The sequence below is a fragment of the Thamnophis elegans genome, chromosome 3, assembly GCF_009769535.1.
Source record: "Thamnophis elegans isolate rThaEle1 chromosome 3, rThaEle1.pri, whole genome shotgun sequence".
In the NCBI taxonomy this organism is placed as follows: Eukaryota; Metazoa; Chordata; class Lepidosauria; order Squamata; family Colubridae; genus Thamnophis; species Thamnophis elegans.
This window is the reverse complement of record NC_045543.1, coordinates 121,050,139-121,073,637: the sequence shown is the minus strand read 5'-3', so window position 1 is coordinate 121,073,637 and position 23,499 is coordinate 121,050,139. Positions and strand designations below refer to the sequence as shown.

General features: G+C 40.5%; 1 protein-coding gene across 1 annotated transcript in view; it reads left to right on the top strand.

The window, feature by feature from the left end:
- Nucleotides 1–23,499, top strand: part of RAB3C (RAB3C, member RAS oncogene family) — an 83,792-nt gene that overhangs the window by 41,087 nt on the left and 19,206 nt on the right. The gene's annotated exons all lie outside the window — the stretch shown is intronic.

Here is a 23,499-nt window from a genome sequence, read left to right as displayed (position 1 = left end):
AGGGTTTTCTCCCTGGGTTGGATTAGAAGCCCTCCAAGGTCCATTCCAACTCTATTCTATTCTATTCTACTTTACTCTACTCTACTCTAATCCAGTGGTGTGTTCTCACAGCAGCCAACCAACTATACAAGGAAGCCCACTAACCTTCCAGCAAATCTTCAGAGGTAGTCGCAGTGCCATCACAGCTAATAGACCTTGATCCCCATGAATTGGGGGATGAATGAATTGGTGCTACCCCTTTTTTAAAGCCAGATAGCCAGCACCACATCTTATAGTAGCAAGTACAAAAGTTTAATTGTGCATTTTACATTGAAAAAAAATCCTTTTGTCCTGATTCTCCCAAGATTTTGTTTCACTGAGTTCTAGTTCTTTGGGAAAAGGGAAATAGCTTTTCCTTGTCCACGTTGGTTGTTTTTTTAATCCCTCCTTTATTATTTTTACAAATAGCTCAAGGTGGTGAACAGATCCAACACATCTTCCTCCTCCTATTTTTGCCCCGACAACAACCCTGTGAAGTGAGAGGGCTGGGAGAGAGCGAATGGCCTAAGGTCACCCATTGGCTTTCATGGCTAAGAGAGGACTTGAACTTAACCATCTCTGGCTTTCTAGCAGGATGCTTTAACCACTATACCAAACTAAGTCTACACCATACACAAGTTTGTATACCTTCATCATGTCCCATCTAATTCACCTTCTTTCTAGGTTAAAAAACTCTAATTGTTACGTTTCCACATGGGGAAGTTCTCCAACCGCTTCACCAACTTAGTTGGTTCCCCTGACCTTCTCTAGTACCCTTATATCGTTTTTGAGATGTCATGACCAGAAATGTTCACAACGCACACAAACCAGATACTCTCTCATTGATTTATAGAAGGGCGTCATGATATTATGGGACTATTTTCAGTCCCATTTCTTTTATGTCTAACATGCTGTTCACCTTTTTTTTTACAATGAATGTATACCGTGTGAATACCTTAATTGCATTATTTGCCATTACTCCAAGATCTCTTTCTTCCTCAGTCATTGCTAGCTCTTAATGTATACTGTTATTGTTATGGTAAGTTACACAATAGGCCAGATGTTTAGACTGGATTTGGCATTTTTAATCCATGTGTTGCGTCCTCCGCAAGGGCTTGGGATAGCAATAGCAATAGCAATAGCAATAGCAGTAGACTTATATACCGCTTCATAGGGCTTTCAGCCCTCTCTAAGCGGTTTACAGAGAGTCAGCATATTGCCCCCAACAATCCGGGTCCTCATTTTACCCACCTCGGAAGGATGGAAGGCTGAGTCAACCCTGAGCCGGTGAGATTTGAACCGCTGAACTGCTGATCTAGCAGTAGCCTGCAGTGCTGCATTTAACCACTGCGCCACCTCGGCTCCTAATAATAGGCAGATGTTGTTGTTTGATAGTGTTGAATATATCGTTGACGGATGTAAGCTGTTCCAAGTAAAACTGCCTTTGATTGATGGTGATTTTGTTATTTCCATTCCCTCCTTTTTTCTTCCTCCTCCCTGTTAACCCTCCCCCACTCAAATTCTTATCAATGCAATCAATACAGTCTTTCCTTCTTTCAACAAAAAGTCCATACAAGGTTTCCAGTCTTTCAAAAGGTCTATATCATTTCTCCTCTGACCATGCTGGTCAATTTCATCATTCCTGTTAATTCCATCAATTTTATAATGCAGTCTTCCACTGTGGATATTTCACTGTTCTTCTATCTTTGTACATCTGGAATGGCAATCTTGCTGCAGTTATTATATATGATGTTAATTTCTCATATTTGTTTTCTAGTTCAAAGTGCAGAAGTCTTTGATCAAAAACATTCTGGTTTCATAATATTTTCGTAAGCTTGTTATGTATAATTGAAAGGTTTTATTACTTTTTTATTGCATTTCTTATAAATATATCAAATAATGAAAAGATTGTTTTCATTCTTATGGGGAATTCCGATCCTTCATATATTAAATTATAGTTTTTAAATCCCATGTCTGTATTGTAAGTTTTGAAAAGTCCCATAACTACGGTATAACTTTAATACTGTAATTTCTTCTATTTTCTTTTCTTTTTTTTAGTTTTCTGACTTGCTGCAGTGCATTTATAGCAATAGCACTAGACTTACATACTGCTTCACAGGGCTCTCTAAGCAGCTTACAGAGTCAGTATATTGCCCCAACAATCTGGGTCCTCATTTTACCCACCTCAGAAGGATGGAAGGCTGAGTCAATCTTCAGCCTGGTGCAGAGGTGGGTTCCTGCCAGTTCTAACCAATTCTATAGAAGAGGTTCTACAAATCTACTGTGCCATTTAGAACCGGTTCCAGCTCCCTCCCCCGCCTGTCTGTACTTCATCAAGATGAAGAGCGAGAGGAGGAATTCTGGGAGTTGAAGTCCACAAGTCTTAAAGCTGTCAAGTTTGAACACCCCTGGGGTTTTTTTCCTAAAGGGCTAGGGGTGCAAGGGTCTTGTAACTTGACAGCTTTAAGAGTTGCATGCTTCAAATACCAGAGTTTCTGAGCCAACATTTTGGTTGCAAAGCAAGAGCATTGTTAAGTGAGTTTCACCACATTTTACAAGTTGGCAATGCCAACCCGGTCACATGGCTGCAAGCCACTCCCACAAAACAGGCCACACCTACAGAAGAGGTTCTAAAAAATGTGAAATCCACCACTGGCTTGGTGAGATCCAAACTGCCAAATTGCAGGCAGCCGGCAGGCAGCAGAAGTAGCCTGCAGTATTGTACTCTAACCACTGCACCACCACACCTCATTTATATTTGTCTGAATAATATTGGTGTAAGAGGCATAAAAACATTATTCAGATGAGTACCAACACACAGCAGCAACTCAGAACATCAAAAAAAGGAAAGAGACTATAACACATCTTCCAATCAATGGATACCCACTGATTCCTGGCAAGTTCCTTCCCTGTAGGATTTTTGGCAAAACTTTTCAGAAGAAGTTTGCCCTTGCCTTTTTCCTGCTGGGTTATTATATGATTTTTCAACCTACAGCAGATATCTTCCAAGGCCAGAGATCCCACCTTTGGCTCAGCACTGTAGGATATTGTCCAGTTCAGGTGCTGTAAATCCAGCTTTATTTGTCAACTTTCCAACAGTGACATTGTGGCTACCATCATTTAGAAGAGATGTTACAAAAGCAAAGTTTAAAATAAGAACTTTCTAACCCATCCAGCCCTCTCAATTCCTGGCAAATAGTTGGGGAAGAAATGGAGGTAGTGACAGATTTTATTTTCCTGGTCTCCAAAATCATTGCAGATGGAGACTGCAGCCAAGAAATCAAAAGATGCTTGCTCCTGGGGAGGAAAGCTGTGGCAAATCTAGACAGCATACTAAAAAGCAGAGACATCTCCCTGCCAACAAAAGTGTGTATAGTGAAGGCTATGGTTTCCCCAGTTGCAATGTATGGCTGTGAAGGTTGGACCATAAGAAAGGCTGAGCTCCAAAGAATTGAGGCCTTTGAACTATGATGCTGGAGAAGACTCCTGCGAGTCCCTGGACTGCAAGGTGATCAAACCAGTCAATCCTGGAAGAGATCAACCCTGACTGCTCTTTAGAAGGCCAGATCCTGAAGATGAAACTCAAATACTTTGGCCACCTAATGAGAAGGAAGAATTCACTGGAGAAGAGCCTAATGCTGGGAAAGATTGAGGGCAAAAGAAGAAAGGGATGACAGAGAATGAGATGGCTGGATGGAGTCACCAAAGCAGTAAGTGTGAGCTTAAATGGATTCCAGTGGATGGCAGAGGAGAAGAAGGCCTGGAGGAACGTTGTCCATGGGGTTGTGATGGATTGGACACAACTTCACAACTAACAACAACCTCCCAGCTCCTTCTCGTCATTCTACTTCCCAAACCATCTTCCATGTTTCAAACTTAGTTTGCATATAACAATATTTAAAACTTGTCATTTGATTTAATAGATACTCTTTCTCTTATTTTATTAAAAGCATGTGTACCCCGGAAGACATTTTCCTATGCTGGGAAAAGAGCACTCTCAGCTTTGTAACTATCATACGCAAAACATTCTGTTCCGTTAATATTTTAAGATTTACATCTTTTCTGCCCATTGATTATTTATAGAATTGAATCCAATGCTTCACCAGTACAGAGCAACAAGATAAGCTATCATGGTACACACCATGATTGTGGAAAACTGGGGGAAAAAACTATCATAGCACTTTGAAGAGGTCCTTATTTTTCCCTCTGAGATATCTTATTCAAAGAGAATGGAATCGTTTTTTAAAAGAAAACCTTGGAAGTCACCTAATCTAAACTTGTCCAACTTAAAGGTTGGTCCAGAAAATCTAGAGCAGAGGTGTCAAACTCAAGGCTCATGGGAGGGTCCATGGGGTGCTTAAATCTGACCTGTGGGGCCACTCTGGAAACAGCAAAGCACTGACCTGTGGTGCCTCTGCCAGCAAAAACAGAGCTTAGTGTGGCCTCATATGGCCCAATCAAGCCCTACTTTTGGCCCTGATGGCCTCCTGCAACTTCGGCCAGCAAAAAGATACACACTCCAGCTCTATTTTCTCTAGAAGAGGGCTGCAGGAGGCTGTTGCAGCCAAACATGGGCTCTCTTTTTGCTGGCAGAGGGTTAGCAAAACAAACTAAAAACAAAACAAAAGGAGAAATGTTTCAGGAAAGGAGAAAGGCAAAGAAGAAAGGCAAAGAAGAAGGAAAGATGGGAAGAGAGCAAGGAGGGAAAAATAAGGAAAGAGAGAACAGGAAGAAGAAAGGAGAATGAAGAAGGAAGGAAGGAGGGAGGGAGAATGAAGAAGGAAGGAAGGAGGGAGGGAGGGAAGGAAGGAAGGAGATTATAATGAGAGGGAGGGGGGTCCTGAGGGGAGTCTTACCTTAGCACTTGGCCACCACAGGTGCCCCTGGCATGAGTGATGTCGAGTTGGCCATGCCCACCCTGGCCATTTCCCCCCCCCCATCCCCTCAGGTCAAACACAACCTTGATGCAGCCCTTAATGAAATTGAGTTTGACACCCCTGATCTAGAGGCTCTGGAGCATTTCCAGTAGAAGTCTGCCTAGTCTTTGCCTGAAGATTTTTTTGAAAGCAGGACCCAACCATTATACAGAATACAGAATAACAGGGTTAGAAGGGACACTGGCGGTCTTATTGTACAATCCTCTACCCAAGCAAGAGGCCCCTACCCATCTGCACAAATGGGTATCCAATCTCTTTTTTTAAAAACCTCTATAAAAACACCCACAACTTCTGAAAGGAAGTCATTCCACTGATTAATTATTCTCACTGTCAAGAAATTTCTTCTTAGTTCTAGGTTGGATCTCTGTTTGACAAATTTCCATCCATTACGTCCAAAGGTGGGTTGCTAATCTTTTTATTATCAGTTTGGGTGCACACCTGCACGCTCCCACATGTGCACAATGTTTCTGCGCATGCACAGAAGCGTCCAGGCGGGTGGGTGGAGCCTCCCATCACTGCTACTATTGGTACGGCGGATCCAGGCCAAACCAGCAGCAACCCACCTCTGATTACATCTTGTTTTACCCTCAAGTGCTTTGGAGAATAAATTGTCACCCTCTTTTTTGTGACACCCTTTCAAGTATCAAAAGACTATAAGTCCTTCTCTTCATTTGATTTGTTATAGTCAATTCCTGCAACCATTCATCCTATGTTTTAGCCTCCAGTCCTTTAATTATCTTTATTGCTCTTTTCTGGACTTTTTCTAGAGTCTCATCATCATTTTTTGTATCATGATAACCAGAACTGGATGCAGTATTCCAGGTTTGATCTCACCAAGGTGGTATATACGATACTAATACTTCACACATTTTGTGGTACTATTCCTCTCTTGATGCACCCTAGGACTGATTTATATGTTAATGATTCAAAAAAAGATACTTGTCCTTAAGCATTTCCCCCAAGAATTGCCAATCCACTTGTTCCATCCCATTCTCATCTTTTTTTTTAAAAAAAGGATTTTTTTTGTTATTGTGGGGAAAAAAGAAGACTTGTAGTACTAAAGTATGCAACATTTCCATTTTTTAAGCAAGAAAATGTTTCAGAGCCAACGAGGTGGTCGTATTCTATCAATTTTTGTATTAATTTTTAATACAGATTCAGTCTTTCGATCCAAATATTTTAGTATATAGTTGTTATATTTTTTACACATAGAAGGATGAAAACCTGTGAGAGGCATAATGAATACTAGGGTAAGCTACATTTCTTTTTCTTTTCTACCATCTTTCATTTAATATGAGCTGTGGTGGTGCAATGGTTAGAGTGCAGTACTGCAGGTTAGTTCTGCTCCTTGCCAGCTGCCAGCACTTCGGCAGTTCAAATCTCACCGGGCTCAAGGTTGACTCAGCCTTCCATCCTTTAGAGGTGGGTAAAATGAGGACCCAGATTGTTGGGGGCAATAGGCTGACTCTGTAAACTCTTAGACTCTGCTGACTCTTAGAGAGGCCTTTAAAGCACTATGAAGCAGTATCTAAATTTAAGTGTTATTGCTATTTCTTTTCATTTCTTCTGTTCCTTATCTCTCATTCCTTTTCTGTACTTTGCCTGAGTTGTTTACCCTGAAAGGAAAGAATTGTCATAAATGTGTGTGAAATATAAAGTAAGAGGTGGTGGTTAAATGCAGCACTGCAGGCTACTTAGCAATAGCAGTTAGCAATAGCAGTTAGACTTATATACCGCTTCATAGAGCTTTCAGCCCTCTGTAAGCAGTTTACAGAGTCAGCATATCGCCCCCACAGTCTGGGTCCTCATTTTACCCACCTTGGAAGGATGGAAGGCTGAATCAACCCTGAGCCGGTGAGATTCGAACCGCTGAACTGCAGATAACAGTCAGCTGAAGTGGCCTGCAGTACTGCACCCTAACCACTGTGCCACCTCGGCTCATACTTCAGCTGACTGCAGTTCTGCAGTTCGGCTGTTCAAATCTCACCAGCTCAGGGTTGACTCAGCTTTCCATCCTTCCGAGGTGGGGAAAATGAGGACCCGGATTGTTGTTGGGGGCAATATGCTGACTCTGTAAACAGCTTAGAGAGGGCTGAAAGCCCTATGAAGCGGTATATAAGTCTAACTGCTATTGCTATTGCTAAAACAAAACAAAAAGCAAAAGCAAAATAGCATCTTGGTTTCAAAGTCAAGCAATATGTGCCTTTAAAATCAACATACCATTTGTGCCTTTCTATCCCCAGACTATGATTTGACTAATTAAAAAATGTGTCTAGGCTCTGTGATATAGGCTAAGATTGTATCTTCTGAAGTTGTTCATTCTACATCCAAATTACAGCTAAACTTCATTCTTACTGTTCCGTTACTTTCTACTTCTCCAAAAATAAGACCGGGTCTTATTTTATTTTGACCCTCAAAATAAGCACGGCTTTATTTTGGGGGAGGTCTTATTATTTTTGAGGTGCAGTGGGCGTGGTCACCTCATGGCTGCTGCTATGTTGCAATATTTTCAGGGAGGGCTTATTTTCAGGGGAGGGCTTATTTTAGTGCATGTGCTCAAAAGCAGACTGGCCTTATTATCCTGGGAGGTCTTGTTTTCAGGGAAACAGGGTAGTTTCTCATTTTCTTTCCTATCTAACAATAGGACTATGTTATCTATATCTATCTATCTATCTATCTATCTATCTATCTATCTATCTATCTATCTATCTATCTATCATCTATCTACCTACCTACCTACCTACCTACCTACCTACCTACCTATCTATCTATCTATCTATCTATCTATCTATCTATCTGGCTCTGTTTGTGTGTGTCAGTGGTGGGTTCCGGATCCCGTTCCAACCAGTGCAGCACATGCATGCATCTTAGTGCCCCCGCAAGCCTCCGCGATGCTCCAGCTGCTCTGTGGAGCATCGCGCAGGCACTGTATGTGCCATGCGGATGCGCAGAAGAGCAGAATTCTTAAAAGACAGGTAAGGAGCTCGACTGGCGGGTGGGCCTCCGGAGCACCCTACTGGAACGGTATCCGGTAGTCTGAGCACTCCTGTACCGGGGTGTACCACGTGCAACCCACCTCTGGTGTGTGTGTTCCAGCATTACTCTAGAGCGCCTCAAGCAATTTCAACCAAACTTGGTACACAGATGACTTACTCTCTGGAAAAAAATACTTTGGGGGTAAGACACCCCTAACACCCCTCAGGGTGTGGTTCTGTTAAGATACAGCCTGTTGTGCCATACAGGCTTCTACTGTACAGCGCAGTGCAGTTGCCATGGTAATGGCTTCACAGTAGTCCACAAGAGAGCTCTCTATGGTAAGGGGGGAAATCCAACATTAGAAATTACATTTGGTCCAGACATTTTCCCCCTATAAATAAATACCCAGGCAACGCTGGGTTATTGGCTAGTTGCAATTAAAACACCATTTGTGGCATATTCTATCTTGGTTTGTAACTGTTAGCTCCCATTAGAACAATGTGATTTTTCACCCCTTCCTCTTTTAGTAGGTATGCAAAAGTGCTGAGGGGGAGGGGAAACCCACATTTTTTTAGCATTGTCTCAAGTACATTTTAAGCTTCAAACTTCCATGCTGCTGAGTTCTATATACAACATCTGCAAGCACCATATAATTGGAACTGCTGGATTTGATTTATTTCTACTAATTACTTTAACCAAATTCAAACATGAAATAAATGAATGCCAAGAGCCATTTCATGCTGCTCTCATGTACATTATTGAATTAGTTCTGGCGTAGATGACATGGCAGCTGTTAACTCTTTACATGCTGCTCTGCTCTGTGAACATTTGCCTGTGTTCTGAATTGTCTTGAGAAAATTGATGCTGTTGCTTATTAACTTGGTGACTCAGCACATCTGACCCACCTTTTCAGGAAATTGCACACAAGATGGTCACAAGCAGGCAGGGAAGATGCTTGAAAAATCTTCCTGTATGGGTTCCCAGCTTGTGCGAAAGCAATTCCTACACTCACATAGGATTCTGTTTTTCTGCTGGATATCCATACAGACATTTTGAAAAGAAAAGATTGAAATATTGTAGTGTTTCTAAGAGTGAATCCTGGAAAAAAAATGAATACTGTAGATGAACACAATCAGCTTCAGAACTGGCTGTAAATTATACATACATACATACATACATACATACGTGTGTGTATTTAGTGTCACAACCCCTGGTATGCCCAAATATGGGAGGAAGCAGACTGCTTCCATTCTCTGTCTATCGGCTCGTCACAAGAGACCATCACGACAGAAACCCAATATTTTTACTGTTGCCTTTGTTACATTTGTGTTGTATTTGTGCTGTATTTGTGTCTCCCTTTATTTATTTATCAGCACAAATACAACATGTGTGTGTGTGTGTGTGTGTGTGTGTGTGTGTGTGTTGTATTTGTGCTGATAAATAAATAAAGGGAGACTAGTATAGATCTATTTCAAGTTATTTAGCTCTCATCAGCTAGCCATACCCTTACTGGGATTTGAACCTGGGCTGTATTACATATTAGGCAGATGTGTTAACCACTAAGCCACAGGGTTCTCCTCCTAATCAGCTGAGCCAGGGAAATAGGTATGTAATTAGTGTTACAACCCCTGGTATGCCCAAATATGGGAGGAAGCTTACTGCTTCCATTCTCTGTCCATCGGCTCGTCACAAGAGACCATCCAGACAGAAACCCAATATTTTTTACTGTTGCCTTTGTTACATTTGTGTTGTATTTGTGCTGATAAATAAATAAAGGGAGACTAGTATAGATCTATTTCAAGCTATTTAGCTCTCATCAGCTAGCCATACCCTTACTGGGATTTGAACCTGGGCTGTATTACATATTAGGCAGATGTGTTAACCACTAAGCCACAGGGTTCTCCTCCTTATCAGCTGAGCAAAGAAACAGAGAAAAGAAAAGAAAAAAATTATAAAGAAGTAGCTTTCAGCAGTTACAAGTTCATTTACATTTTACCCTCTTTCTCTAAGGTTGCAACATAATTCCCCCCACTATAATTTACCTTTTCTAATAATTAAACTCATAAATCCAACTTCATTGCTTTTTTTTTCTTCAGCAAAAACTCATAAGAGATTTCCAGTCATTAATAAATTGAAAGCTGCTTTTGGGGGGGGGGGAGGTGGATGCAGTCCCTTTGCTTCTAACTATAAAGGCGAAGGAACAAGCTGTGGACTTCTTTGTGCTGATCAAATTGGATGACTTCCACTATTGAAGGATTTTCTGCTGTGTGTGCCAATAGCAACTAGCCTGCAGCCTTTTCTGCACCACTTGCTAAAGATTTTCCAGGATTACAGTTGGGGACAATCTTGAATGAAACTTTAGAGGTGGTCAGCCTGGAGTCCCTTCTGTGCATAACATATGTCTCCCAGGTTGGGTTACTTTCACATGTACTCAAGTTTGGAACTGCCTATTAAGAATGAACATTACAAAGTAGTGCCGTCAACCTCCACATCTACAGGTGGTCCAGAGGGATACCATGGTTGATGTTTTTGAACACTGTTAAGAAGGTCCAACATCACCAGGAGGGGTACAGTTCCTTCATCCTAGTAAGTAAAGATAGAGGTTCCCCCACGCATGCATTCTAGTCATTTCTAGCTCTAGGGGGCAGTGCTCATCTCCGTTTCTAACCTGAAGAAACAGACCTGTCCAAAGACATCTCCATGGTCATGTGGCCGGCATGACTAAAAGGCGAAGGTGCACGGAGGGCTGTTGTCTACTTGCATTTTTACATGCTTTCGAACTGCTAGGTTGGTGGTAGCTGGGACAAGTAACGGGAGCTCACCCTGTTACACGGTGCTAGGGATTCGAACTGCTGAACTGCCAACCTTCTGATTGACAAGCTCAGCGTCTTAGCCACTGAGCCACCGCATCCCTTGTTCATCCTAGTAATTATCCATAAATATGATCAGTGCTGTCTCTCCATCCTAGACTAGGTCTGAATCCTGACTAAAATGGGTCCAGGTAATCTGTTTTCTCTAGGGTACTCTATTTCTGTATGTCAACAACAATATGTATAATGTTCTCCTGAAAGGCTAGAGGCATAGTGATAATTATCAAAAATAGAATGGTCCATAGTGTTTCCCTTTTTAAAAATTATCTACGTCCACACATTAAACCCTAATGTGATTTGTTTCATTTTGACCTAACATGTTGCATTATAGACACGTGCCAACTGAAAAACATTTATTCAGTAAAGCATTGTTAATCAAATCATAGTTTAGCATGACTTGTAAGTCTAAGCATGGTTTTTAAACCATGTTCTTGGCTTAATATGTCAACTACAAAACAGCAAATTGTTCATTGAACCATGTGTAAACATAAGGGATGAACTCAGCTACTGAATAATAACGCAAGCCATATTTTTTTTAATAGATTAAGAAAAATAGATCAACCACACTTATTGTCTTAACTTGGCTTGACTTTCATTTTTGTTTGAAAGGAAATAAGAAACAACAAACAAAATAAAGAAGCATGCTGATTTTTTTCAAGGCATCAACTAACAAACTTTTTCATGCATTATTTGACAAGTATAAATTTAAAAACTCTTTAATTTATTGAAAATAATCTCTTATGGGACTTGTGGGATTGTATTGTGTTTTCTTTTCTCAGATATAGTTAATTAATATATGTTGATTTGAAATGGTTTTGCATTTGTCCCAAGCCCAAATCAGCAGCATCTTTTACCATGTTTATCAGGGATGTCAAACTCAAGTTGTCATGGCATCGTCATGTAACGTGTCATGACTTTTTTCCCCTTTGTTAAACCAGGCATAGATGTCATGGCCAGCGTGTGGCGCAGCCAGTCCGTGGTTTGGGAGTTTGACACCCCTGATCTTTACAGACAGTCAAGAAATCTGTGACATGTAAATTAATAGGAAGATTCCTCCGGGCACGATCATGCTAAACTGGAGTTATCTGTTACTAATTTCAAGAGTACACATACTCAAATAGACACACAGAAAATGCAGGTGGACATTTCCTGTCTCAAAATAGAACATTATGTACTGAAAACAATTATGTTCCCCACCCTCGCCCCATCTGACAAAGACATAGGCAGATGGAGCTCGGTTTTGTTGAGCAACTAAAGAGGTTAAAAACTAGCCCCACATCAACTTTCATGATTCATTCTAGGCATATTGTAAGATCTAAAAGAGCTTATACTGCAGCTAATTGACCATTAAATAAAGTCTGATCGTCTTTATCAACTGTTCTACCCAATTAAAGCAAAAATATCAGATTTTAGGTTGCTGGTTTGGTTTTGCTATTCTGCATTGTGCCTGCTTTTAAATTGTAATTGTGGTATTCAGTGTTGCGAAAAATACAATGAAATTTAAATTTCTGAAGTAGCTATTTCCATTTAAATCTTTGTGGAAAAGTATCGTGAGAATTTTTTTTATACCCATGCCAATTCCTAAATACCTGTCTGTCTATCCATGCAACATCACTAATGTGAATCTTTGCATTATGGCTTTCTATCCTAGAGTATATTCTGAATATGAGCAACAGCTATCCTAAAGGGAAAGGCTGTATAGTTAGTTCTCAACTTGTGAGCATTTATTTAACAATGGTTCAAAGTTACCACTTACGGCGTACGCCACTTACAATGTGTACTCATACGTACAATCATTACACCACCTCCACAGACATGGGCTTGCAATTTGGCAACTGACTCACCTTTACACCCGGTTGCGCTATTCTCCAGACACATGATCATGGCTTGCAATCTTTTTTGTCAACTTCCAGAAGGAAATTCCCATTGGGGAAGATCCATTCACTTAACCATGGGATTTCTTTAAGTGACCACCATAAAAATTGTTGCACAATTAGGTAACTTGACCTATGACCAAATAACTTAAAATGGAAATTCCAGTCTCAATTGTGTTGTAAGTCAAGAACCACCTGGCAAGTATTCTTTCCAACTAGTATTCTAGTCTAGTCTAGTCTAGTCTAGTCTAGCCCTAGGTACTATTTGTATCTGTTGTCTAACTCTCTGCCTCAGCAACAATAAGATGTGTGGACTTCATTCCCCAGAATTGATGAAAAGAAATATTATTTCTTCAAGTAAATTGTTGTCATCATAAGGAGATGAGTGCACATAACAAGAAACCTAACATAATCACTGCTCATTAATAAATGTAACTTAATGTAGTATGCAAAATAAAAGAACAACAAAGAAAAAGTGTGTGATGCACATTCAGTGATTTCTCAGTGAAGTACATTCTCAGGACTGTCTTTCAAAACCAAAATATTTAAAATGGTTCCTTGGTCACCATGGAGATCTTTTCTGTTGAGCTGCAATAAATCTGAATATAAATCCCAAGCTGAAGTACATGTTATTCAGGTTGCGTAGAATTATTTGGAATATTTTTTGGAATATTTTTCATCATTTCCTGTCTTCTTACGATGCATTATACAATTTTTTTAAATTTTCACTAATTATTATTATGATTTTTAATAATTATAAAATTATTATAAACTAAAGTAGACCTCCAGAATATGCTCAGTTCACAATTACTTTACAATTAAATGATCAATTAGTTATACCTTCATTCACAATTAAATGATCAATTAAAATTATGTATGGGTTCAAATATGGAAAAAAAGGTACTTTCCTTCCACAAGAAAGTATCCAGTATAGCCAGCACATTTCAGAATGTAAAGGTTGTGAGAACAATAGTATTATTAATTTATTCTACCGTATGTTGCATCTTAATACAGAGTACTAGATGTACCACACTTGCTAGATATAGAATATCCAATCACCAGGCTGCTTTCAATATGGTATTTTCTGAACTGTATTTTAAAATAAATGCAGGGGGAAAGTGGAGATGTGCCTTTTAAAAATCAGAATTAAGAAAGAAAAGGAGGCATTACATTCCAGAAAAATGGTACAGTTCTTCATTTATTTCCCTACAGTTTTTATCATCTCTTGTTTGAAAATTCATGACTGCTTTGTAATTTATAAGTGATAACATCGTATCTATATATAAAAATGTCTGTCTGTCTCTCTCTCTCTCTCTCCCTCCCTCCCTCTGTGTGTGTGTGTGTGTGTGTGTGTGTGTGTGTTTTCCAGCAAAGCTCTGGAACGTCTCAAGCAATTTCAACCAAACTTGATACACAGGTTACTTACACTCTGGAAACAAATATTGAGGGGGTAAGACACACCTAATACCCCTCAGGGTGTGTGTGTTCTGTTAAGATACAGCCTGTTGTGTCTTTAAATGACTTCTACCGTACTGCAGTAAAATGGCTTGTACTATGCAGCACTGTGGAGTTGCCATGGTAATGGCTTCACAATACACAAGGGAGCTCCCGTGGGTAAGGGTTGGGATAAATAAATACCTGGACAGCATTGGGTTATCAGCTAGTATAGCATAAAACATGAGTTCTACATAAGGCATACAGACATGCATCAATATACACATGCCATCTTTAACACTTTTTCTTCTTCATGAGCAGATTGAAGATATGTTCATACTTAACTCTTTTGGAGGAAAGAGTTAACCTGAATGCCAAAATCTACTCCAGCTGGGCAAATTATTTCCCAAAGCAAACATTTCGGATTTTTCCTGTAATGAAGAATTGCCTGCTAAAGATCCTGAGTAAATATCTCCTAAAATAAAGTTCAGCTTTTGTTTTAACTCTTCCTTTTTAGTTAGTTTTTTTTGTCAGTTCAGATAAAGAAGCAACTTATTTTTTACATCAGGTACCAATGCATCATGAATCAGTTCTCATTCCTGGCTAAAATGTGTGGATAGATCTGGTTCAGCCCCTGTTTCTAAAGCACATTTAGTGGCAATAAGGTACCCCAAATTCATGACAGTTGCCAATTGCCCAAATTTTGAACACATGAACTTGGGGATATTGTGATGGTCATTAAGTATGAAAAACAGTTGTGAGTCACTTTTTCAGTACTGTTGTAAGTTCAAACATTCACTAAACCAGTGGTCCCCAATCCCTGGGCCATAGCCTGTTACTGGGCTGTGGCCCATTCAGAACCAGGCTGTGCAATGTGTCAGATGAACACATGCAGCTCCATTTGTACGAGTGGTGGGTACCCTGCACATACTTGAAGCTCTAATTGTGTGAGCAGCATGTTTCCAAATGGAGCTTCATGCATGTGCACGAGTGCCAGTCGCTCGTGCAAATGAAGCTGCTCATGCAAGCGGGCACACCTGCCACTCACACAGAATCATTACTCTCCCCCCCTTGCTGGTCTGCAAAATTGGAAATTGACTATAAGTTGAGGACTACCTGTAAAGAATATTGTTTTATTCTCAGTTATGGTATAGAGAACATGTTAAACTTTAGTATTCCAGAGAATTTAGAACTGAGCGTTTATCCATTCTGTTGGAAAAAATATCCATCTGGTTCTGTTCCAATCTGGGAGAAAGGCACTGGAGACAAAATGGAGGCTGGAGGCTGATTGGAAAGAGGGTCCATTTATTGATGAAGCAGAACCACAAGGGTGATTCTGTGCAGCTGATCACAAGGAGTTAAGAGTGAGGGGGATTATACCTTCTCTTGTGCTTTGCACTTGAACTTCCTGTTCCTGTGCAAGAACATGTATTCTATTGGTTGTTGTCAAACTCACATGGGACCATGAGGGGCAATGTTTGTCTGAGCAAAGTTTGCTTGAAGTGTGCTGGATGATGCAATGTCCTTAGGAGATTGTGCGATGTAGTGAGCTCTGCTGCTAGATAATCCTGTTATGTTCTGGAAAGTCATGTCTTAATCCCATCATCCTGGAGCTGAAGGTCTTTTGTCTTGTAGAAAGGTTGCCCAGTCCTGCTGGGGCTATTAAGAAAGATGTGGGGGTTGCTTTCTGTCTTTAAAAACATGTTTCTCCTTTACGAAAATATTATATTCTGCCTTTTTAAATATTCCTTAAAATATTTCATTCTTCCAGGAGGGGGATGGCTTCCCACAATTCCAATAAAGCCATCTCTGGGAAAAGCTCTAAAGTCTGATTAATATGGACTAGGTCCATGACGCTGAACCTATGGCACTCCTATGGCATGTGGAGCCATTTTTAACGACATGCGTGCGCTGGCCAGTTGACTTCAGCCTTCTTTTGAAGCTGTTTTTTGCCCTCCAGAGGCTTCCTTGAAGCCTCCGGAGTGTGAAAAACCACCCCTACGGGCAAACCGGATATTCGGGAATAGACTTCTGGTTTGCTCGTAGGACTGTTTTTTGCCATCCAGGGTTTTCAAGCCTCCTGAAGGCCCCTGAAGGCTCTGGAGGTCGAAAATTGGCCATCTGGACAAACTGGAGGTCATCATTCCCAAACTTCCGGGTTCCCTGAAGGCTCTGGAGGGCAAAAAGGGGCCCTACGAATAAACCGGAAGTGAGTTCCAATTTGTCCGTAGGTCCATTTTTCACCCTCCGGAACCTTCAGGAGGCTTCCCTGAAGGCTGCGGAGGGCAAAAACATGCCCTATGAGCAAACCGGTAGTGACTTCCCTAACCCCTGTGCTCCCCCCGCTTTTGGCAAAGGAGCCAAAAAAGGTTCGCCATCACTGAACTAGGTCGTTTCATTGCTAGGTCAAACATGACTACATTTTGAAATACTTTAGCAGCCTCTGGGAAATTTTTCATATTAAACTGTCACAGTGCAGTAACTATGATTACAAGCTATGAAAGAGTGCTTTATTTTACATTTCTGGCAATAAAGGCTGTCCTGGAGCTCAAGTAAAAAAAATATATAGTTTTTTAATTTTCTGCAGTCAGAATGCTCTACTGAAAGAAATCACATAAGCTTTGCAAACTTTGCCTGCATCATAAGAAAAGATATCAGTGCATTACTGTATGTTAAATATAAATCTCTCATTAAAAGGAAGTTATGAAGGTTACTCTAAAAGTTCTGTTTCTAGATCCAAGATTAATATCCAATATATGAAAAGTGGCATGAGTGCACTCATTTTGGGAAATTGTGACTTGCTGGGTCTTCATATCTAAGGCATGCACACCTTAGTGCAATACACACCTTCCCCCCACCCTCTTAGTGATGTGAGATATTTTCAGCCTTTGAAGGAAAGGTTAGGGTTACACTAATAGGCATTTTTTTTCTCAGCAAACTCTAATTTCCAAGATTTAGTTTGTGAATCAATCAATATGATAAGCACTGACAACCTTGAGTGGGCATTTCATAATAAATCATTTCCAGACAGTTTCAGATCTCCCTTTACTTACTTATTTAAATAAGATTGAATTGAGCATGTGATAATCATCAAGAATGCTTTCAGAAAATCTTCCCTAATTAACAGTTGGGGGGAAAAAAGTTATGATTTCTTAGAAGGGGACTCAGAGGATTTTATAATTTGCAGCAATGTCTAGCACATTTTTAATTAGCCTTTCCAAGTTTGCAGCAGGGATAATCTGAAGGGGGGGGGGGAGAATGCCTTTACTGAAAATACATGAACTCCAATTGAACTTGCAGGTTTCTGGAAGACAATAGAAGTCTCGCAGAGCCATTTTTGTTTTTATTTAGAGATAGCACTTAACATGTAGACTTATATTTACTATCCATAGTACTTAACAGCACTCTTTGAGCAGTTTACAATGTCACTAGATTGCCCCCAACAATCCAGGTCCTCATTTCACCAACCTCAGAAGGATGGAAGGTTGAATCAACCTTGAGCCCATCAGGATCGAACTCCAGGCTAACTCCAGAGTGTCTATTAACTACTGCGCCAGTGGTGGGATTCACTTACTTTTGCTAACAGTTTGTAAATATGAGCATGCTCACATGCACACTTGCTTTGCTCGCCTGCGCCACCTTCGGCACATGCGCAGAAGGCTGCACATTACTTTGGGGCAGGTGGGTGGAGCCTCCAGCAGCCACCGCTACCAGTTCAGTTGAACCAGTAAGAACTGGCTGAATACCATCTCTATTCTGCGCCACCAGGATTCTTCTTCTTTTTTTTAGAGATGAGAGAGAAACAAGAAAATAGGTATAAACATCACAATTAAGGATGAATATATTTATTCAAGTTGCTTCTCTTCAAAATCTAGTGCCCATTTCTAGTTTTGAGCCTTTTACAGAGGGACATTATGATGAACACTTTTAAAATAAAGTAAATTGATGAACATGCAGAATGATTTATAACTGCCATGCCTGAAATAAAAGTTAATAAGTGTACAGTGAAAAAAGACAGTGTTATTCCCACAAAAGAAAGAAACATAAAAATTGTGGCATTGGTTATATAGATGAATAAAATTAAATACTTCAGTGTTTCAGATTTTTTTTTAAATTACAGTCTGGCTGTACAAAGTATAAATTGATCTATAAGGGCAACTATCAGCTAATGTCTGTAGTGTACATTGCCTTAGATCCATCAGAATAAAGCTTAAGTATTATGGCATTAGTATTTATAGAATATTTAAAGAACGACAACCAAAAATCACAGCTCTTTCACAATTTATCCAAGTAAAACAATCATTATATATGATAGCAATCAGTAAAGCACAACTTCATTCTGCTGAATTGAATAGATCCTGAACATGTTGCAATACATTACTAAGAATCTAGAGCTTTGATTGACAATATTAAAATGTAAGTGCAATAAGTAGTTGAGAACAATACACTCCCTGGATTATAGTATCAGACTTCAAATCTATGATATCCCCAAATCAAAAGTGAAGGGTGTCTTAGTAAGAACTATCTGTTGTTCTCCTGAAGAATGAGAACACAGAGTAGATATTCTTTCATGTAGAATTCTAGACGCCTAATATCATCACCAAGGTGTTTCTAGCCTTAGTAACAGCAGCTCTCTCAATAATTTCTTTGGTTCATTTTAAAGAATATTGATTGATGTGCTACACAAGATTATGGCCATGACTGTAAAGTCTAAGTGATAACACTGTTAACTTAAGTGCCAGGATAATAAATCAGGATGACTCTAGCAGCATCTTTTTCTGACTATCAATTTTTTATTAAAAGGGATTAGCTTCCCTAAGGTGAAGCTTATGCCTTTTAATAAAATTTATTGATCTGAAAAGATCTCCTGGTTTTTTTTGCTCTCCACACAACTCTCCAAAATAAAGTACTAGCAGGAAAGAAATCTATGTCCCTCCAGATGTTGACAGCCTCTTCAGTGAAATTTCCCAGAATCCCTCAGAAATATGGCTGCTGATGCTGATGCATGAAATAGCATGTAGCAGTATCACTTATAATACTGCTTCACAGTACTCTACAGCACTCTCTAAGGGGTGTGCAGAGTCTACACATTGCCCCGAACAATCTGGCTCCTCACTTTACTGACCTCAGAAGGATGGAAAGCTTTGATACAGACAGAAAACAGGCTGATCAAAGTGTTGTATAGTTTTTTGTTGGAATATAAGCTAGAGGAGGAACATGTCAAAGAAACTATGGTCGCCTGGACGAAAAATTTCGGTTATAATGTGGAATTGGCTAAGTGGGAAAAACTTTGGATACTTAATCAGAAACTAACAATGGCTACGGCGTATAAAGAAAATCTTTATAAGATGTTCTATAGATGGCATCTCCCCCCAGCACGGCTCTCCAAAATGTTTAAAAATCTGGCCTTTTCCTGAATCACCTTATTGCCTCTCTTGCCTGGAAAATCTGTCTTCTATACCCAAAGAGAAAATCTTTTGAGTAGAAAGCATGGACATAATCTGTGAGCAATTTACTTATATTTTGAATTCCTCCTTATATTCAGGAGCGCAGATTCCCCATCTGAGCGCAGTTACGGTATTCAGGGAAGGAAATGAGATCATCAGGGAAGGTTTTGCCAATTTTCTCAAGCAAAAAGCAGCCTTTTCCTAAATCTATATCTGTGTGGTTTGGAGGGGGCCGCGCCTCTGGGATTTTTCATTTAGTCTAATCCATCATCAGTGTGAATACCTGTCAGGTCAGAATTGCCTTTGGATGAAACATTTGTTGTAGGATTATGGACAATTTCTTTTTCAAGATTTATTTCTTTTAACACTGATTAAAAAAATACATTTGGTGCAAAACAAAATGTGAAGCAATCATATTTTTCCCCTGCATATATTGTATGTGGAAGTCAGTGGCGGGTTCCTACCAGTTCGGATTGGTTCGGCTGAACCAGTAGTAGTTTGGTGGCCTGGGTCGCTGGAACTGGCAGCGACCGAGGCTTGCCACACCCCTGAACCAGTTCCCTGGTTGGCGGTGCCATTTTGTTTCCCAGTTCTGCACATGCGCAGAACAATTTTAATTTCACTGTGCACGCGTGGGCAGTGCATGTGCAAAGTGCGCACACGAACGAACCAGCAGTAGTGCTGGCTGGAACCCACCCCTGGTGAAAGTTGAGTAATTAGATAACTCTCAAGAGAAGAGCGCACAAAATAATAATGAAGAATTTGGGGTAAATGTCTTCCTTTCTATAATATGCCATCTTAAATCCTTGTAACAACTTGGGGAGAGGGTGGAGGGAGAGAGGCCAACATTCTGCATCATATTGTTATCTGATGAAGGATTCCAAGCTTGTTTCCAAGGTAACCAATCTCATCATTTAGCAGGCTCTGCCTTGGTGTCACCTGTTTCCGATGAATTTGATTGTTTCCATTCCCAGATTCTTGGAATTATTTTCTCCTTTCCTATTTAAAAATATATATATAAACACATTTCTCTAGATTTACCTTTGCTACTTAAAAATGAAAGCAAATGGAAAGCAAGTTAATATTTACATTATTCAGTGGCCACTAGCTTCTGATGGTAACTAACACTTAAACAAATTGCTTTTCTAGGAAAGGTGGATTAATCTTGGCACTATTCAAGGCTCTCTACTTTCTGGCTCTTAATAGTTTCCTTTGTTCTGCATTTAAATGGCTGCTGGAGAAAACAACTCAATTTTAAACGGAATAAGAAGATATTATCAATAAAGGATGAATGTCTTTTGCAAGATGACAAAGACCAGTCACAGGCTTCCTGTTATTGTTAGTTTGCTGGGGCTCGGCTGATAAATAAGGGCCAGGAATTGCTGTTCCTAACTTCTTCTTTTTAAAAAAAATATTTTATATCAAATATAGGCAATCTAAGTTCTCCAGGGAGACATGGAATAAACTCATTTTTAAAGTCCTATAATCCTAACCAACCAAAAATTGCTGAAACTCTGCAACATAGCTTCTCATTTATTTGAGATGACAAAAAAACCTGTAGAGAAGGTATAAAATAACTTTAACAACAACAAAAAAGGCATTTTGCTCCTACCGAAACATGAGTGAAAAATAAAGGAATAGTCAATTTAGCCTCATCTATGCCCATTGTCACTTGGCATTACCAGCCTGCCCAATGAGGCTCTTACCCCTACTCTCAAGACCAAACACAAATAAGGAAATAAAACCAAATCTGCAAATTACAGTATAGTCTCTTAAAATAAAAGATTAGTTCTACTATTCCCATTTTGAACACAGCCTTGTGACACCAGCTTCTGTATCCGTGATGGCAAACCTATGGCACGCACAGGTGGGACACAGAGCCATCTTGCAGGCATGTGAGCCTGGTCAGCTCCACTGCACATGCACACATGCCTCCCACCGGCCAGTTGATTTTCGGGTCTCTGCTGGGAGAAGCGCATGCATGCCTGGGGGTGGGGGTGGGGGTTACACTTGCATGCCTGGGTGGTGGGGTGGATGCAGCGGCCCCCATTTTTGGTTCCAGGAAGCTTCACGGAAGCCTGCTAGCACCACAATTGGGGGTAAGGGGTGCAGGGCATCCCCTACCCCCCATTTTGGTGCTCGCAGGCCTCCCTGAAGCAGTGGCCCCCCACGCCCCGTTTTTGGTTCCAGGAAACTTCAGGGAGGCCTGCGAGCACCAAAATGGAAGTCGTGCATGCGTGCACAGGGTTGGGGGAAGCAGGGGGTGTCCCATGTGCATGCGCAGGAGTGGGACCTGTGGGGCATTGGATTATGGGTGTCGGTGTCCCTGCTTGCGCATTTGGCACCCAAGGGAAAAAAGTTTTACCATCACTGTTCTATATTAACTTCCTTCAGCTACAGGCAGGAGTTGCTGATACCCAGAGCTTTGTAGTAATAGAGATACAAATAGAGTTATAAGGTTGGGAGGGACCTTAGTGGTCTTCTAGTCTAACTCCATGCCCAAGGCAAGAGTCTCTATGCCATCCTGGACAAATCTTAAAATCCATCAATGATGGAGCACACACGACTCCAGGAGGCAAGGACTTCCATTGACTAACTGTTCTCACTGTCAAGAAATTTTTCCTTAGTTTCAGGTTGGGTCTCCCTCTGACAAGCTTCCACCCTTTGCTTCTTGTCCTTCTTGCTGCTTTGGAGAATAAATCAACCCCCTTTTCTCTGTGATGGTCCTTCAAGTATTGAAAGATGGCTATTGTTATCTCTACTGTCTTCTCTTTGTTAGACTAAACATACCTAGTTCTCTTGGTTGTTCCTGGTATAGTTTAGCCTCCAGTCCCCTTATCATCTTTGTGCTCTTCTCTGCACGCTTTCTAGAGATTTTTGGTATTGTGGTACCTAGAACCGGACACAATATTCCAAGTGGTGGTCTTACTAGTGCAAATATAGAGTGGAACTATCACTTCTTGTCATTTTGATGCTAGCCCTCTGTTGATGCAGCCTAGGGCAATAAACCATATGAAAAAAATAAATCTTGGAATATAATTGATTGATGTAGGATGTGGTTGCATAAAAGGAAAATGCAGCTGTTGCATCAACATAATTTCTATCAACTAGGCATAAACATTATTTCAAAAAAATCTTTCTGAGAAAGATATGAAGAAGGGCATTTAAGATGAGCAGGGCAGTGGTAGGTTCCGAGCGGTATGCCCCAGTACAAGCATACTGGGAGCAGCTGGGAACAGTGGCCATCATACCAGAATAGTATTTTGGAGGGCCCACCCGCCCATCTGCGTTCCTTACCTGTATTTAAGCCAACCAGGCTATTTGCACACGGATGTGTAGCATACGGTGCCTGCGCGACCTCTGCTGAATAGCTAGAATGTCGCAGGGTGATGGGTGTGCATGCATGCGCAGCATGCGTGCCTGAAGTGGATGCCCAGCCACGTCGCAGCGTACCGGTTGTGATGTGATCCGGAACCTACCACTTGTCAGGGCACTAGAAACTATAGTGATTGAAACTGTTGAGTGTCATGTAGCCTTATCGGATGTTACATCTTTTTTATCCTGCTCTATGGAGTAGAGAGTTGGTCTCTGATAGAAAGCCACTTGAAGAGTCTAGAAGCATTTGGAATGTGGATTTACATGTGGCTGTTTGTTACATATAAACTGGGTTGACAAAATCAGAAATAAGGAGATGCTAAGCTGCATGGGAAAGCCGAGGGAAATCATCAAACCATAAAAAAGCGAAAGTTAGAATAATTTGGACACATGATGCGACCTCCCCAAAAATGCAGCATACTTCACTTAATCATCCAGGGAAATATAGAAGGCAAATGAGGTCCAGGCAGAAAAAAAACACCATGGCTTCAAAATCTAAGGGACAGGTTTGGACAAAACTCAGCAGCACTTTTTCGTGTGGCTGTTGATAAAAATAAGAACACCAATA